Source organism: Gorilla gorilla, chromosome 23, assembly GCF_029281585.2.
Source record: "Gorilla gorilla gorilla isolate KB3781 chromosome 23, NHGRI_mGorGor1-v2.1_pri, whole genome shotgun sequence".
NCBI classification, from domain to species: domain Eukaryota; kingdom Metazoa; phylum Chordata; class Mammalia; order Primates; family Hominidae; genus Gorilla; species Gorilla gorilla.
In genome coordinates, this window is record NC_086018.1 from 13,857,409 (window position 1) to 13,876,910 (window position 19,502).

Genomic DNA, 19,502 nt, shown 5'->3' on the forward strand with positions numbered 1-19,502 from the left:
GAATCTGCAAGTGGATATTTGGATAACTGTGAAGATTTCGTTGGAAACGGGAATATCTTCATATAACATCTAGACAGAAGCATTCTCAGAAACTTCTTTGTGATGTGTGTCCTCAACTAACAGAGTTGAACCATTCTTTAGATACAGTAGTTTGGAAACACACTTTTTGTAGAATCTGCAAGTGGATATTTGGATAGCTCTATCGATTTCATTGGAAACGGGAATATCTTCATCTAAATTCTAGACAGAAGCACTGTCAGAAACTACTTTCTGATATCTGCATTCAAGTCACAGAGCGGAACATTCAATTTCATAGAGCAGGTTTGAAACACTCTTTCTGTAGTATCTGGAAGTGGACATTTCGAGCGCATTAAGGCCTACGGTGAAAACTGAAATATCTTCCCATAAAAAAGAGACAGAGGGATTTTCAGAAACTTATTTAGGATGTGTGTCCTCAACTACCAGAGCTGATCCTTTCTATTGATACAGCAGTTTGGAAACACTCTTTTTGTAGAATCTGCAAGTGGATATTAGAATAACAGTGAACATTTCGTTGGAAACGGGAATATCTTCATATAAAATCTAGACAGAAGCATTCTCAGAAACTTTTTTGTGATGTGTGTCCTCAACTAACAGAGTTCAACCTTTCCTTTGATATAGCAGTTTGGAAACACTCTTTTTGTAGAACCTGCAAGTGGATATTTTGTTTAATGTGAAGATTTCTTTGGAAACGGGAACATCTTTATATAAAATCTAGACAGAAGCATTCTCAGAAACTTCTTTGTGATGTGTGTCCTCATCTAGCAGAGTTCAACCTTTCTTTTCATAGAGTAGTTTGGAACCACTCTTTTTGTAGAATCTGCAAGTTGATATTTGGATAGCTCTAACGATATCGTTGGAAACGGGAATATTTTCATCTAAAATCTAGACAGAAGCACTCTCAGAAACTACTTTGTGATATCTGCATTCAACTCACAATGCTGAAGATTCCCTTTCTTAGAGAAGGTTTGGAACACTCTTTCTATAGTATCTGCAAGTGGACATTTCGAGCGCATTCGGGCCTTAGGTGAAAAGGGAAATATCTTCCCATAAAAACGAGACAGAAGCATTCTCAGAAACTTCTTTGTGATGTGTGTCCTCAACTAACAGAGTTGAACCATTCTTTTGATACAGTAGTTTGGAAACACACTTTTTGTAGAATCTGCAAGTGGATATTTGGATAGCTCTATCGATTTCGTTGGAAACGGGAATATCTTCATCTAAATTCTAGACTGAAGCACTGTCAGAAACTACTTTCTGATATCTGCATTCAAGTCACAGAGCGGAACATTCGCTTTCATAGAGCTGGTTTGAAACACTCTTTCTGTAGTATCTGGAAGTGGACATTTCGAGCGCATTAAGGCCTATGGTGAAAACTGAAATATCTTCCCATAAAAAAGAGACAGAGGGATTTTCAGAAACTTATTTAGGATGTGTGTCCTCAACTACCAGAGCTGATCCTTTCTATTGATACAGCAGTTTGGAAACACTCTTTTTGTAGAACCTGCAAGTGGATATTTTGTTTAATGTGAAGATTTCGTTGGAAACGGGAACATCTTCATGTAAAATCTAGACAGAAGCATTCTCAGAAACTTCTTTGTGATGTGTGTCCTCATCTAACAGAGTTCAACCTTTCTTTTCATAGAGTAGTTTGGAACCACTCTTTTTGAAGAATCTGCAAGTTGATATTTGGATAGCTCTAACGATTTCGTTGGAAACGGGATTATCTTCATCTAAAATCTAGACAGAAGCACTCTCAGAAACTACTTTGTGATATCTGCATTCAACTCACAATGCTGAAGATTCCCTTTCTTAGAGAAGGTTTGGAACACTCTTTCTATAGTATCTGCAAGTGGACATTTCGAGCGCATTCGGGCCTTAGGTGAAAAGGGAAATATCTTCCCATGAAAACGAGACAGAAGCATTCTCAGAAACTTCTTTGTGATGTGTGTCCTCAACTAACGGAGTTGAACCTTTCTTTTGATAGAGCCGTTTGGAAACACACTTTTTGTAGAATCTGCAAGTGGATATTTGAATAACTGTGAAGATTTCATTGGAAACGGGAATATCGTCATATAAAATCTAGACAGAAGCATTCTCAGAAACTTTTTTGTGGTGTGTGTTCTCAACTAACAGATTTCAACCTTTCCTTTGTTACAGCAGTTTGGAATCACACTTTTTGTAGAATCTGCAAGTGGATATTTGGATAGCTCTAACGATTTCATTGGAAACGGGAATATCTTCATCTAAAATCTAGACAGAAGCTCTCTCAGAAACTACTTTGTGATATCTGCATTGAACTCACAGAGCTGAACATTCCCTTTCTTAGAGCAGGTTTGGAACACTCTTTCTGTAGTATCTGCAAGTGGAGATTTCGAGCGCTTTCAGGCCTAAGGTGAAAAGGGAAATATCTTCCCATAAAAACGAGACAGAAGCATTCTCAGAAACTTATTTGGGATGTGTGTCCTCAACTAACAGAGATGAAACTTTCTTTGGATACAGCAGTTTAGAAAAACTCTTTTTGTAGAAGCTGCAAGTGGATATTTGGATGACTCTGAAGATTTCATTGGAAAAGGGAATATCTTCATATAAAATCTAGACAGAAGCATTCTCAGAAACTTCTTTGTGATGTGTGTCCTCAACTAAAGGAGTTGAACCTTTCTTTTGATAGAGGAGTTTGGAAACACTCTTTTTGTAGAATCTGTAAGTGGATATTTTGATAGAGCTAATGATTTCGTTGGAAACGGGAATATCTTCATATGAAATCTAGACCGAAGCATTCTCAGAAACTTCTTCTTGATGAGTGTCCTCAGCTAACACAGTTCATCCTTTCTTTTGATACAGTAGTTTGCAAACACTCTTTTTGTAGAATCTGCAAGTGGATATTTGGATAACTGTGAAGATTTCGTTGGAAACGGGAATATCTTCATATAAAATCTAGACAGAAGCATTCTCAGAAACTTCTTTGTGATGTGTGTCCTCAACTAACAGAGTTGAACCATTCTTTTGATACAGTAGTTTGGAAACTCACTTTTTGTAGAATCTGCAAGTGGATATTTGGATAGCTCTATCGATTTCGTTGGAAACGGGAATATCTTCATCTAAATTCTAGACAGAAGCACTGTCAGAAACTACTTTCTGATATCTGCATTCAAGTCACAGAGCGGAACATTCCCTTTCATAGAGCAGGTTTGAAACACTCTTTCTGTAGTATCTGGAAGTGGACATTTCGAGCGCATTAAGGCCTACGGTGAAAACTGAAATATCTTCCCATAAAAAAGAGACAGAGGGATTTTCAGAAACTTATTTAGGATGTGTGTCCTCAACTACCAGAGCTGATCCTTTCTATTGATACAGCAGTTTGGAAACACTCTTTTTGTAGAATCTGCAAGTGGATATTTGAATAACTGTGAAGATTTCGTTGGAAAAGGGAATATCTTCATATAAAATCTAGACAGAAGCATTCTCAGAAACTTTTTTGTGATGTGTGTCCTCAACTAACAGAGTTCAACCTTTCCTTTGATACAGCAGTTTGGAAACACTCTTTTTGTAGAACCTGCAAGTGGATATTTTGTTTTATGTGAAGATTTCATTGGAAACGTGAACATCTTTATATAAAATCTAGACAGAAGCATTCTCAGAAACTTCTTTGTGATGTGTGTCCTCATCTAACAGAGTTCAACCTTTCTTTTCATAGAGTAGTTTGGAACCACTCTTTTTGTAGAATCTGCAAGTTGATATTTGGATAGCTCTAACGATATCGTTGGAAACGGGAATATTTTCATCTAAAATCTAGACAGAAGCACTCTCAGAAACTACTTTGTGATATCTGCATTCAACTCACAAAGCTGAAGATTCCCTTTCTTAGAGAAGGTATGGAACACTCTTTCTGTATTATCTGCAAGTGGACATTTGGAGCGCATTCGGGCCTACGGTGAAAACTGAAATATCTTCCCATAAAAACGAGACAGAAGCATTCTCAGAAACTTCTTTGTGATGTGTGTCCTCAACTAACGGAGTTGAACCTTTCTTTTGATAGAGCAGTTTGGAAACACACTTTTTGTAGAATCTGCAAGTGGATATTTGGATAACTGTGAAGATATTGTTGGAAACGGGAATATCTTCATATAAAATCTAGACAGAAGCATTCTCACAAACTTCTTTGTGATGTGTGTCCTCAACTAACAGACTTAAACCTTTCTGTTGATAGAGCAGTTTGGAATCACTTCTTTTGTAGAATCTGTAAGTGGATATTTGGATAGCTCTATCGATTTCGTTGGAAACGGTAATATATTCATCTAAAATCTAGACAGAAGCACCCTCAGAAACTACTTTGTGATATCTGCATTCAACTCGCAATGCTGACGATTCCCTTTCTTAGAGAAGGTTTGGAACACTCTTTCTGTAGTATCTGCAAGTGGACATTTCGAGCGCATTCGGGCCTACGGTGAAAACTGAAATATCTTCCCATAAAAACGAGACAGAAGCATTCTCAGAAACTTCTTTGTGATGTGTGTCCTCAACTAACAGACTTAAACCTTTCTGTTGATAGAGCAGTTTGGAATCACTTCTTTTGTAGAATCTGTAAGTGGATATTTGGATAGCTCTATCGATTTGGTTGGAAACGGGAATATCTTCATCTAAGTTCTAGACAGAAGCATTGTCAGAAACTACTTTCTGATATCTGCATTCAAGTCACAGAGCGGAACATTCCGTTTCATAGAGCAGGTTTGAAACACTCTTTCTGTAGTATCTGGAAGTGGACATTACGAGCGCATTAAGGCCTACGGTGAAAACTGAAATATCTTCCCATAAAAAAGAGACAGAAGGATTTTCAGAAGCTTATGGAGGATGTGTTTCCTCAACTACCAGAGCTGATCCTTTCTATTGATACAGCAGTTTGGAAACACTCTTTTTGTAGAATCTGCAAGTGGATATTTGAATAACTGTGAAGATTTCGTTGGAAACGGGAATATCGTCATATAAAATCTAGAGAGAAGCATTCTCAGAAACTTTTTTGTGGTGTGTGTCCTCAACTAACAGATTTCAACCTTTCCTTTGTTACAGCAGTTTGGAAACACACTTTTTGTAGAATCTGCAAGTGGATATTTGGATAGCTCTATCGATTTCATTGGAAACGGGAATATCTTCATCTAAAATCTAGACAGAAGCTCTCTCAGAAACTACTTTGTGATATCTGCATTGAACTCACAGAGCTGAACATTCCCTTTCTTAGAGCAGGTTTCGAACACTCTTTCTGTAGTATCTGCAAGTGGAGACTTCGAGCGCTTTCAGGCCTAAGGTGAAAAGGGAAATATCTTACAATAAAAACGAGACAGAAGCATTCTCAGAAACTTATTTGGGATGTGTGTCCTCAACTAACAGAGATGAAACTTTCTATGGATACAGCAGTTTAGAAAAACTCTTTTTGTAGAAGCTGCAAGTGGATATTTGGATGACTCTGAAGATTTCATTGGAAAAGGGAATATCTTCATATAAAATCTAGACAGAAGCATTCTCAGAAACTTCTTTGTGATGTGTGTCCTCAACTAAAGGAGTTGAAACTTTCTTTTGATAGAGGAGTTTGGAAACACTCTTTTTGTAGAATCTGTAAGTGGATATTTTGATAGCGCTAATGATTTCGTTGGAAACGGGAATATCTTCATATGAAATCTAGACCGAAGCATTCTCAGAAACTTCTTCTTGATGAGTGTCCTCAGCTAACACAGTTCATCCTTTCTTTTGATACAGCAGTTTGCAAACACACTTTTTGTAGATTCTGCAAGTGGATATTTGGATAACTGTGAAGATTTCGTTGGAAACGGGAATATCTTCATATAAAATCTAGACAGAAGCATTCTCAGAAACTTCTTTGTGATGTGTGTCCTCAACTAACAGAGTTGAACCATTCTTTTGATACAGTAGTTTGGAAACACACTTTTTGTAGAATCTGCAAGTGGATATTTGGATAGCTCTATCGATTTCGTTGGAAACGGGAATATCTTCATCTAAATTCTAGACAGAAGCACTGTCAGAAACTACTTTCTGATATCTGCATTCAAGTCACAGAGCGGAACATTCCCTTTCATAGAGCAGGTTTGAAACACTCTTTCTGTAGTATCTGGAAGTGGACATTTCGAGCGCATTAAGGCCTACGGTGAAAACAGAAATATCTTCCCATAAAAAAGAGACAGAGGGATTTTCAGAAACTTCTTTAGGATGTGTGTCCTCAACTACCAGAGCTGATCCTTTCTATTGATACAGCAGTTTGGAAACACTCTTTTTGTAGAATCTGCAAGTGGATATTTGAATAACTGTGAAGATTTCGTTGGAAACGGGAATATCTTCATCTAAAATCTAGACAGAAGCTCTCTCAGAAACTACTTTGTGATATCTGCATTGAACTCACAGAGCTGAACATTCCCTTTCTTAGAGCAGGTTTCGAACACTCTTTCTGTAGTATCTGCAAGTGGAGACTTCGAGCGCTTTCAGGCCTAAGGTGAAAAGGGAAATATCTTACAATAAAAACGAGACAGAAGCATTCTCAGAAACTTATTTGGGATGTGTGTCCTCAACTAACAGAGATGAAACTTTCTATGGATACAGCAGTTTAGAAAAACTCTTTTTGTAGAAGCTGCAAGTGGATATTTGGATGACTCTGAAGATTTCATTGGAAAAGGGAATATCTTCATATAAAATCTAGACAGAAGCATTCTCAGAAACTTCTTTGTGATGTGTGTCCTCAACTAAAGGAGTTGAAACTTTCTTTTGATAGAGGAGTTTGGAAACACTCTTTTTGTAGAATCTGTAAGTGGATATTTTGATAGCGCTAATGATTTCGTTGGAAACGGGAATATCTTCATATGAAATCTAGACCGAAGCATGCTCAGAAACTTCTTCTTGATGAGTGTCCTCAGCTAACACAGTTCATCCTTTCTTTTGATACAGCAGTTTGCAAACACACTTTTTGTAGATTCTGCAAGTGGATATTTGGATAACTGTGAAGATTTCGTTGGAAACGGGAATATCTTCATATAAAATCTAGACAGAAGCATTCTCAGAAACTTCTTTGTGATGTGTGTCCTCAACTAACAGAGTTGAACCATTCTTTTGATACAGTAGTTTGGAAACACACTTTTTGTAGAATCTGCAAGTGGATATTTGGATAGCTCTATCGATTTCGTTGGAAACGGGAATATCTTCATCTAAATTCTAGACAGAAGCACTGTCAGAAACTACTTTCTGATATCTGCATTCAAGTCACAGAGCGGAACATTCCCTTTCATAGAGCAGGTTTGAAACACTCTTTCTGTAGTATCTGGAAGTGGACATTTCGAGCGCATTAAGGCCTACGGTGAAAACAGAAATATCTTCCCATAAAAAAGAGACAGAGGGATTTTCAGAAACTTCTTTAGGATGTGTGTCCTCAACTACCAGAGCTGATCCTTTCTATTGATACAGCAGTTTGGAAACACTCTTTTTGTAGAATCTGCAAGTGGATATTTGAATAACTGTGAAGATTTCGGTGGAAACGGGAATATCTTCATATAAAATCTAGACAGAAGCATTCTCAGAAACTTTTTTGTGATGTGTGTCCTCAACTAACAGAGTTCAACCTTTCCTTTGATACAGCAGTTTGGAAACACTCTTTTTGTAGAACCTGCAAGTGGATATTTTGTTTTATGTGAAGATTTCATTGGAAACGGGAACATCTTTATATAAAATCTAGACAGAAGCATTCTCAGAAACTTCTTTGTGATGTGTGTCCTCATCTAACAGAGTTCAACCTTTCTTTTCATAGAGTAGTTTGGAACCACTCTTTTTGTAGAATCTGCAAGTTGATATTTGGATAGCTCTAACGATTTCGTTGGAAACGGGAATATTTTCATCTAAAATCTAGACAGAAGCACTCTCAGAAACTACTTTGTGATATCTGCATTCAACTCACAAAGCTGAAGATTCCCTTTCTTAGAGAAGGTATGGAACACTCTTTCTGTATTATCTGCAAGTGGACATTTGGAGCGCATTCGGGCCTACGGTGAAAACTGAAATATCTTCCCATAAAAACGAGACAGAAGCATTCTCAGAAACTTCTTTGTGATGTGTGTCCTCAACTAACGGAGTTGAACCTTTCTTTTGATAGAGCAGTTTGGAAACACACTTTTTGTAGAATCTGCAAGTGGATATTTGGATAACTGTGAAGATATTGTTGGAAACGGGAATATCTTCATATAAAATCTAGACAGAAGCATTCTCAAAAACTTCTTTGTGATGTGTGTCCTCAACTAACAGACTTAAACCTTTCTGTTGATAGAGCAGTTTGGAATCTCTTCTTTTGTAGAATCTGTAAGTGGATATTTGGATAGCTCTATCGATTTCGTTGGAAACGGGAATATCTTCATCTAAATTCTAGACAGAAGCATTGTCAGAAACTACTTTCTGATATCTGCATTCAAGTCACAGAGCGGAACATTCCGTTTCATAGAGCAGGTTTGAAACACTCTTTCTGTAGTATCTGGAAGTGGACATTACGAGCGCATTAAGGCCTACGGTGAAAACTGAAATATCTTCCCATAAAAAAGAGACAGAAGGATTTTCAGAAGCTTATTCAGGATGTGTTTCCTCAACTACCAGAGCTGATCCTTTCTATAGATACAGCAGTTTGGAAACACTCTTTTTGTAGAATCTGCAAGTGGATATTTGAATAACTGTGAAGATTTCGTTGGAAACGGGAATATCGTCATATAAAATCTAGAGAGAAGCATTCTCAGAAACTTTTTTGTGGTGTGTGTCCTCAACTAACAGACTTCAACCTTTCCTTTGTTACAGCAGTTTGGAAACACACTTTTTGTAGAATCTGCAAGTGGATATTTGGATAGCTCTATCGATTTCATTGGAAACGGGAATATCTTCATCTAAAATCTAGACAGAAGCTCTCTCAGAAACTACTTTGTGATATCTGCATTGAACTCACAGAGCTGAACATTCCCTTTCTTAGAGCAGGTTTCGAACACTCTTTCTGTAGTATCTGCAAGTGGAGACTTCGAGCGCTTTCAGGCCTAAGGTGAAAAGGGAAATATCTTACAATAAAAACGAGACAGAAGCATTCTCAGAAACTTCTTTGTGATGTGTGTCCTCAACTAACGGAGTTGAACCTTTCGTTTGATAGAGCAGTTTGGAAACACACTTTTTGCAGAATCTGCAAGTGGATATTTGGATAACTGTGAAGATATTGTTGGAAACGGGAATATCTTCATATAAAATCTAGACAGAAGCATTCTCACAAACTTCTTTGTGATGTGTGTCCTCAACTAACAGACTTAAGCTTTCTGTTGATAGAGCAGTTTGGAATCACTTCTTTTGTAGAATCTGTAAGTGGATATTTGGATAGCTCTATCGATTTCGTTGGAAACGGTAATATATTCATCTAAAATCTAGACAGAAGCACCCTCAGAAACTACTTTGTGATATCTGCATTCAACTCACAATGCTGACGATTCCCTTTCTTAGAGAAGGTTTGGAACACTCTTTCTGTAGTATCTGCAAGTGGACATTTCGAGCGCATTCGGGCCTACGGTGAAAACTGAAATATCTTCCCATAAAAACGAGACAGAAGCATTCTCAGAAACTTCTTTGTGATGTGTGTCCTCAACTAACAGACTTAAACCTTTCTGTTGATAGAGCAGTTTGGAATCACTTCTTTTGTAGAATCTGTAAGTGGATATTTGGATAGCTCTATCGATTTCGTTGGAAACGGGAATATCTTCATCTAAATTCTAGACAGAAGCATTGTCAGAAACTACTTTCTGATATCTGCATTCAAGTCACAGAGCGGAACATTCCGTTTCATAGAGCAGGTTTGAAACACTCTTTCTGTAGTATCTGGAAGTGGACATTACGAGCGCATTAAGGCCTACGGTGAAAACTGAAATATCTTCCCATAAAAAAGAGACAGAAGGATTTTCAGAAACTTATTCAGGATGTGTGTCCTCAACTACCAGAGCTGATCCTTTCTATTGATACAGCAGTTTGGAAACACTCTTTTTGTAGAATCTGCAAGTGGATATTTGAATAACTGTGAAGATTTCGTTGGAAACGGGAATATCGTCATATAAAATCTAGAGAGAAGCATTCTCAGAAACTTTTTTGTGGTGTGTGTCCTCAACTAACAGATTTCAACCTTTCCTTTGTTACAGAAGTTTGGAAACACACTTTTTGTAGAATCTGCAAGTGGATATTTGGATAGCTCTATCGATTTCGTTGGAAACGGGAATATCTTCATCTAAATTCTAGACAGAAGCACTGTCAGAAACTACTTTCTGATATCTGCATTCAAGTCACAGAGCGGAACATTCCCTTTCATAGAGCAGGTTTGAAACACTCTTTCTGTAATATCTGGAAGTGGACATTTCGAGCGCATTAAGGCCTACGGTGAAAACTGAAATATCTTCCCATAAAAAAGAGACAGAGGGATTTTCAGAAACTTCTTTAGGATGTGTGTCCTCAACTACCAGAGCTGATCCTTTCTATTGATACAGCAGTTTGGAAACACTCTTTTTGTAGAATCTGCAAGTGGATATTTGAATAACTGTGAAGATTTCGTTGGAAACGGGAATATCGTCATATAAAATCTAGACAGAAGCATTCTCAGAAACTTCTTTGTGATGTGTGTCCTCAACTAACAGAGTTCAACCTTTCCTTTGATATAGCAGTTTGGAAACACTCTTTTTGTAGAACCTGCAAGTGGATATTATGTTTAATGTGAAGATTTCTTTGGAAACGGGAACATCTTTATATAAAATCTAGACAGAAGCATTCTCAGAAACTTCTTTGTGATGTGTGTCCTCATCTAACAGAGTTCAACCTTTCTTTTCATAGAGTAGTTTGGAACCACTCTTTTTGTAGAATCTGCAAGTTGATATTTGGATAGCACTAACGATATCGTTGGAAACGGGAATATTTTCATCTAAAATCTAGACAGAAGCACTCTCAGAAACTACTTTGTGATATCTGCATTCAACTCACAATGCTGAAGATTCCCTTTCTTAGAGAAGGTTTGGAACACTCTTTCTATAGTATCTGCAAGTGGACATTTCGAGCGCATTCGGGCCTTAGGTGAAAAGGGAAATATCTTCCCATAAAAACGAGACAGAAGCATTCTCAGAAACTTCTTTGTGATGTGTGTCCTCAACTAACAGAGTTGAACCATTCTTTTGATACAGTAGTTTGGAAACACACTTTTTGTAGAATCTGCAAGTGGATATTTGGATAGCTCTATCGATTTCGTTGGAAACGGGAATATCTTCATCTAAATTCTAGACAGAAGCACTGTCAGAAACTACTTTCTGATATCTGCATTCAAGTCACAGAGCGGAACATTCGCTTTCATAGAGCTGGTTTGAAACACTCTTTCTGTAGTATCTGGAAGTGGACATTTCGAGCGCATTAAGGCCTACGGTGAAAACTGAAATATCTTCCCATAAAAAAGAGACAGAGGGATTTTCAGAAACTTATTTAGGATGTGTGTCCTCAACTACCAGAGCTGATCCTTTCTATTGATACAGCAGTTTGGAAACACTCTTTTTGTAGAACCTGCAAGTGGATATTTTGTTTAATGTGAAGATTTCGTTGGAAACGGGAACATCTTCATATAAAATCTAGACAGAAGCATTCTCAGAAACTTCTTTGTGATGTGTGTCCTCATCTAACAGAGTTCAACCTTTCTTTTCATAGAGTAGTTTGGAACCACTCTTTTTGAAGAATCTGCAAGTTGATATTTGGATAGCTCTAACGATTTCATTGGAAACGGGATTATCTTCATCTAAAATCTAGACAGAAGCACTCTCAGAAACTACTTTGTGATATCTGCATTCAACTCACAATGCTGAAGATTCCCTTTCTTAGAGAAGGTTTGGAACACTCTTTCTATAGTATCTGCAAGTGGACATTTCGAGCGCATTCGGGCCTTAGGTGAAAAGGGAAATATCTTCCCATAAAAACGAGACAGAAGCATTCTCAGAAACTTCTTTGTGATGTGTGTCCTCAACTAACGGAGTTGAACCTTTCTTTTGACAGAGCCGTTTGGAAACACACTTTTTGTAGAATCTGCAAGTGGATATTTGAATAACTGTGAAGATTTCATTGGAAACGGGAATATCGTCATATAAAATCTAGACAGAAGCATTCTCAGAAACTTTTTTGTGGTGTGTGTTCTCAACTAACAGATTTCAACCTTTCCTTTGTTACAGCAGTTTGGAATCACACTTTTTGTAGAATCTGCAAGTGGATATTTGGATAGCTCTAACGATTTCATAGGAAACGGGAATATCTTCATCTAAAATCTAGACAGAAGCTCTCTCAGAAACTACTTTGTGATATCTGCATTGAACTCACAGAGCTGAACATTCCCTTTCTTAGAGCAGGTTTGGAACACTCTTTCTGTAGTATCTGCAAGTGGAGATTTCGAGCGCTTTCAGGCCTAAGGTGAAAAGGGAAATATCTTCCCATAAAAACGAGACAGAAGCATTCTCAGAAACTTATTTGGGATGTGTGTCCTCAACTAACAGAGATGAAACTTTCTTTGGATACAGCAGTTTAGAAAAACTCTTTTTGTAGAAGCTGCAAGTGGATATTTGGATGACTCTGAAGATTTCATTGGAAAAGGGAATATCTTCATATAAAATCTAGACAGAAGCAGTCTCAGAAACTTCTTTGTGATGTGTGTCCTCAACTAAAGGAGTTGAACCTTTCTTTTGATAGAGGAGTTTGGAAACACTCTTTTTGTAGAATCTGTAAGTGGATATTTTGATAGAGCTAATGATTTCGTTGGAAACGGGAATATCTTCATATGAAATCTAGACCGAAGCATTCTCAGAAACTTCTTCTTGATGAGTGTCCTCAGCTAACACAGTTCATCCTTTCTTTTGATACAGTAGTTTGCAAACACTCTTTTTGTAGAATCTGCAAGTGGATATTTGGATAACTGTGAAGATTTCGTTGGAAACGGGAATATCTTCATATAACATCTAGACAGAAGCATTCTCAGAAACTTCTTTGTGATGTGTGTCCTCAACTAACAGAGTTGAACCATTCTTTAGATACAGTAGTTTGGAAACACACTTTTTGTAGAATCTGCAAGTGGATATTTGGATAGCTCTATCGATTTCGTTGGAAACGGGAATATCTTCATCTAAATTCTAGACAGAAGCACTGTCAGAAACTACTTTCTGATATCTGCATTCAAGTCACAGAGCGGAACATTCAATTTCATAGAGCAGGTTTGAAACACTCTTTCTGTAGTATCTGGAAGTGGACATTTCGAGCGCATTAAGGCCTACGGTGAAAACAGAAATATCTTCCCATAAAAAAGAGACAGAGGGATTTTCAGAAACTTATTTAGGATGTGTGTCCTAAACTACCAGAGCTGATCCTTTCTATTGATACAGCAGTTTGGAAACACTCTTTTTGTAGAATCTGCAAGTGGATATTTGAATAACTGTGAAGATTTCGTTGGAAACGGGAATATCTTCATATAAAATCTAGACAGAAGCATTCTCAGAAACTTTTTTGTGATGTGTGTCCTCAACTAACAGAGTTCAACCTTTCCTTTGATATAGCAGTTTGGAAACACTCTTTTTGTAGAACCTGCAAGTGGATATTTTGTTTAATGTGAAGATTTCTTTGGAAACGGGAACATCTTTATATAAAATCTAGACAGAAGCATTCTCAGAAACTTCTTTGTGATGTGTGTCCTCATCTAACAGAGTTCAACCTTTCTTTTCATAGAGTAGTTTGGAACCACTCTTTTTGTAGAATCTGCAAGTTGATATTTGGATAGCTCTAACGATATCGTTGGAAACGGGAATATTTTCATCTAAAATCTAGACAGAAGCACTCTCAGAAACTACTTTGTGATATCTGCATTCAACTCACAATGCTGAAGATTCCCTTTCTTAGAGAAGGTTTGGAACACTCTTTCTATAGTATCTGCAAGTGGACATTTCGAGCGCATTCGGGCCTTAGGTGAAAAGGAAAATATCTTCCCATAAAAACGAGACAGAAGCATTCTCAGAAACTTCTTTGTGATGTGTGTCCTCAACTAACAGAGTTGAACCATTCTTTTGATACAGTAGTTTGGAAACACACTTTTTGTAGAATCTGCAAGTGGATATTTGGATAGCTCTATCGATTTCGTTGGAAACGGGAATATCTTCATCTAAATTCTAGACAGAAGCACTGTCAGAAACTACTTTCTGATATCTGCATTCAAGTCACAGAGCGGAACATTCGCTTTCATAGAGCTGGTTTGAAACACTCTTTCTGTAGTATCTGGAAGTGGACATTTCGAGCGCATTAAGGCCTACGGTGAAAACTGAAATATCTTCCCATAAAAAAGAGACAGAGGGATTTTCAGAAACTTATTTAGGATGTGTGTCCTCAACTACCAGAGCTGATCCTTTCTATTGATACAGCAGTTTGGAAACACTCTTTTTGTAGAACCTGCAAGTGGATATTTTGTTTAATGTGAAGATTTCGTTGGAAACGGGAACATCTTCATATAAAATCTAGACAGAAGCATTCTCAGAAACTTCTTTGTGATGTGTGTCCTCATCTAACAGAGTTCAAGCTTTCTTTTCATAGAGTAGTTTGGAACCACTCTTTTTGAAGAATCTGCAAGTTGATATTTGGATAGCTCTAACGATTTCGTTGGAAACGGGATTATCTTCAACTAAAATCTAGACAGAAGCACTCTCAGAAACTACTTTGTGATATCTGCATTCAACTCACAATGCTGAAGATTCCCTTTCTTAGAGAAGGTTTGGAACACTCTTTCTATAGTATCTGCAAGTGGACATTTCGAGCGCATTTGGGCCTTAGGTGAAAAGGGAAATATCTTCCCATGAAAACGAGAGAGAAGCATTCTCAGAAACTTCTTTGTGATGTGTGTCCTCAACTAACGGAGTTGAACCTTTCTTTTGATAGAGCCGTTTGGAAACACACTTTTTGTAGAATCTGCAAGTGGATATTTGAATAACTGTGAAGATTTCATTGGAAACGGGAATATCGTCATATAAAATCTAGACAGAAGCATTCTCAGAAACTTTTTTGTGGTGTGTGTTCTCAACTAACAGATTTCAACCTTTCCTTTGTTACAGCAGTTAGGAATCACACTTTTTGTAGAATCTGCAAGTGGATATTTGGATAGCTCTAACGATTTCATTGGAAACGGGAATATCTTCATCTAAAATCTAGACAGAAGCTCTCTCAGAAACTACTTTGTGATATCTGCATTGAACTCACAGAGCTGAACATTCCCTTTCTTAGAGCAGGTTTGGAACACTCTTTCTGTAGTATCTGCAAGTGGAGATTTCGAGCGCTTTCAGGCCTAAGGTGAAAAGGGAAATATCTTCCCATAAAAACGAGACAGAAGCATTCTCAGAAACTTATTTGGGATGTGTGTCCTCAACTAACAGAGATGAAACTTTCTTTGGATACAGCAGTTTAGAAAAACTCTTTTTGTAGAAGCTGCAAGTGGATATTTGGATGACTCTGAAGATTTCATTGGAAAAGGGAATATCTTCATATAAAATCTAGACAGAAGCATTCTCAGAAACTTCTTTGTGATGTGTGTCCTCAACTAAAGGAGTTGAACCTTTCTTTTGATAGAGGAGTTTGGAAACACTCTTTTTGTAGAATCTGTAAGTGGATATTTTGATAGAGCTAATGATTTCGTTGGAAACGGGAATATCTTCATATGAAATCTAGACCGAAGCATTCTCAGAAACTTCTTCTTCATGAGTGTACTCAGCTAACACAGTTCATCCTTTCTTTTGATACAGTAGTTTGCAAACACTCTTTTTGTAGAATCTGCAAGTGGATATTTGGATAACTGTGAAGATTTCGTTGGAAACGGGAATATCTTCATATAAAATCTAGACAGAAGCATTCTCAGAAACTTCTTTGTGATGTGTGTCCTCAACTAACAGAGTTGAACCATTCTTTTGATACAGTAGTTTGGAAACTCACTTTTTGTAGAATCTGCAAGTGGATATTTGGATAGCTCTATCGATTTCGTTGGAAACGGGAATATCTTCATCTAAATTCTAGACAGAAGCACTGTCAGAAACTACTTTCTGATATCTGCATTCAAGTCACAGAGCGGAACATTCCCTTTCATAGAGCAGGTTTGAAACACTCTTTCTGTAGTATCTGGAAGTGGACATTTCGAGCGCATTAAGGCCTACGGTGAAAACTGAAATATCTTCCCATAAAAAAGAGACAGAGGGATTTTCAGAAACTTATTTAGGATGTGTGTCCTAAATTACCAGAGCTGATCCTTTCTATTGATACAGCAGTTTGGAAACACTCTTTTTGTAGAATCTGCAAGTGGATATTTGAATAACTGTGAAGATTTCGTTGGAAAAGGGAATATCTTCATATAAAATCTAGACAGAAGCATTCTCAGAAACTTTTTTGTGATGTGTGTCCTCAACTAACAGAGTTCAACCTTTCCTTTGATACAGCAGTTTGGAAACACTCTTTTTGTAGAACCTGCAAGTGGATATTTTGTTTTATGTGAAGATTTCATTGGAAACGGGAACATCTTTATATAAAATCTAGACAGAAGCATTCTCAGAAACTTCTTTGTGATGTGTGTCCTCATCTAACAGAGTTCAACATTTCTTTTCATAGAGTAGTTTGGAACCACTCTTTTTGTAGAATCTGCAAGTTGATATTTGGATAGCTCTAACGATTTCGTTGGAAACGGGAATATTTTCATCTAAAATCTAGACAGAAGCACTCTCAGAAACTACTTTGTGATATCTGCATTCAACTCACAAAGCTGAAGATTCCCTTTCTTAGAGAAGGTATGGAACACTCTTTCTGTATTATCTGCAAGTGGACATTTGGAGCGCATTCGGGCCTACGGTGAAAACTGAAATATCTTCCCATAAAAACGAGACAGAAGCATTCTCAGAAACTTCTTTGTGATGTGTGTCCTCAACTAACGGAGTTGAACCTTTCTTTTGATAGAGCAGTTTGGAAACACACTTTTTGTAGAATCTGCAAGTGGATATTTGGATAACTGTGAAGATATTGTTGGAAACGGGAATATCTTCATATAAAATCTAGACAGAAGCATTCTCAGAAACTTTTTTGTGGTGTGTGTTCTCAACTAACAGATTTCAACCTTTCCTTTGTTACAGCAGTTTGGAATCACACTTTTTGTAGAATCTGCAAGTGGATATTTGGATAGCTCTAACGATTTCATTGGAAACGGGAATATCTTCATCTAAAATCTAGACAGAAGCTCTCTCAGAAACTACTTTGTGATATCTGCATTGAACTCACAGAGCTGAACATTCCCTTTCTTAGAGCAGGTTTGGAACACTCTTTCTGTAGTATCTGCAAGTGGAGACTTCGAGCGCTTTCAGGCCTAAGGTGAAAAGGGAAATATCTTCCCATAAAAACGAAACAGAAGCATTCTCAGAAACTTATTTGGGATGTGTGTCCTCAACTAACAGAGATGAAACTTTCTTTGGATACAGCAGTTTAGAAAAACTCTTTTTGTAGTAGCTGCAAGTGGATATTTGGATGACTCTGAAGATTTCATTGGAAAAGGGAATATCTTCATATAAAATCTAGACAGAAGCATTCTCAGAAACTTCTTTGTGATGTGTGTCCTCAACTAAAGGAGTTGAACCTTTCTTTTGATAGAGGAGTTTGGAAACACTCTTTTTGTAGAATCTGTAAGTGGATATTTTGATAGAGCTAATGATTTCGTTGGAAACGGGAATATCTTCATATGAAATCTAGACCGAAGCATTCTCAGAAACTTCTTCTTGATGAGTGTCCTCAGCTAACACAGTTCATCCTTTCTTTTCATACAGTAGTTTGCAAACACTCTTTTTGTAGAATCTGCAAGTGGATATTTGGATAACTGTGAAGATTTCGTTGGAAACGGGAATATCTTCATATAAAATCTAGACAGAAGCATTCTCAGAAACTTCTTTGTGATGTGTGTCCTCAACTAACAGAGTTGAACCATTCTTTTGATACAGTAGTTTGGAAACACACTTTTTGTAGAATCTGCAAGTGGATATTTGGATAGCTCTATCGATTTCGTTGGAAACGGGAATATCTTCATCTAAATTCTAGACAGAAGCACTGTCAGAAACTACTTTCTGATATCTGCATTCAAGTCACAGAGCGGAACATTCGCTTTCATAGAGCAGGTTTGAAACACTCTTTCTGTAGTATCTGGAAGGGGACATTTCGAGCGCATTAAGGCCTACGGTGAAAACTGAAATATCTTCCCATAAAAAAGAGACAGAGGGATTTTCAGAAACTTATTTAGGATGTGTGTCCTCAACTACCAGAGCTGATCCTTTCTATTGATACAGCAGTTTGGAAACACTCTTTTTGTAGAACCTGCAAGGGGATATTTTGTTTAATGTGAAGATTTCGTTGGAAACGGGAACATCTTCATATAAAATCTAGACAGAAGCATTCTCAGAAACTTCTTTGTGATGTGTGTCCTCATCTAACAGAGTTCAACCTTTCTTTTCATAGAGTAGTTTGGAACCACTCTTTTTGAAGAATCTGCAAGTTGATATTTGGATAGCTCTAACGATTTCATTGGAAACGGGATTATCTTCATCTAAAATCTAGACAGAAGCACTCTCAGAAACTACTTTGTGATATCTGCATTCAACTCACAATGCTGAAGATTCTCTTTCTTAGAGAAGGTTTGGAACACTCTTTCTATAGTATCTGCAAGTGGACATTTCGAGCGCATTCGGGCCTTAGGTGAGAAGGGAAATATCTTCCCATAAAAACGAGACAGAAGCATTCTCAGAAACTTCTTTGTGATGTGTGTCCTCAACTAACGGAGTTGAACCTTTCTTTTGATAGAGCCGTTTGGAAACACACTTTTTGTAGAATCTGCAAGTGGATATTTGAATAACTGTGAAGATTTCATTGGAAACGGGAATATCGTCATATAAAATCTAGACAGAAGCATTCTCAGAAACTTTTTTGTGGTGTGTGTTCTCAACTAACAGATTTCAACCTTTCCTTTGTTACAGCAGTTTGGAATCACACTTTTTGTAGAATCTGCAAGTGGATATTTGGATAGCTCTAACGATTTCATTGGAAACGGGAATATCTTCATCTAAAATCTAGACAGAAGCTCTCTCAGAAACTACTTTGTGATATCTGCATTGAACTCACAGAGCTGAACATTCCCTTTCTTAGAGCAGGTTTGGAACACTCTTTCTGTAGTATCTGCAAGTGGAGATTTCGAGCGCTTTCAGGCCTAAGGTGAAAAGGGAAATATCTTCCCATAAAAACGAAACAGAAGCATTCTCAGAAACTTATTTGGGATGTGTGTCCTCAACTAACAGAGATGAAACTTTCTTTGGATACAGCAGTTTAGAAAAACTCTTTTTGTAGTAGCTGCA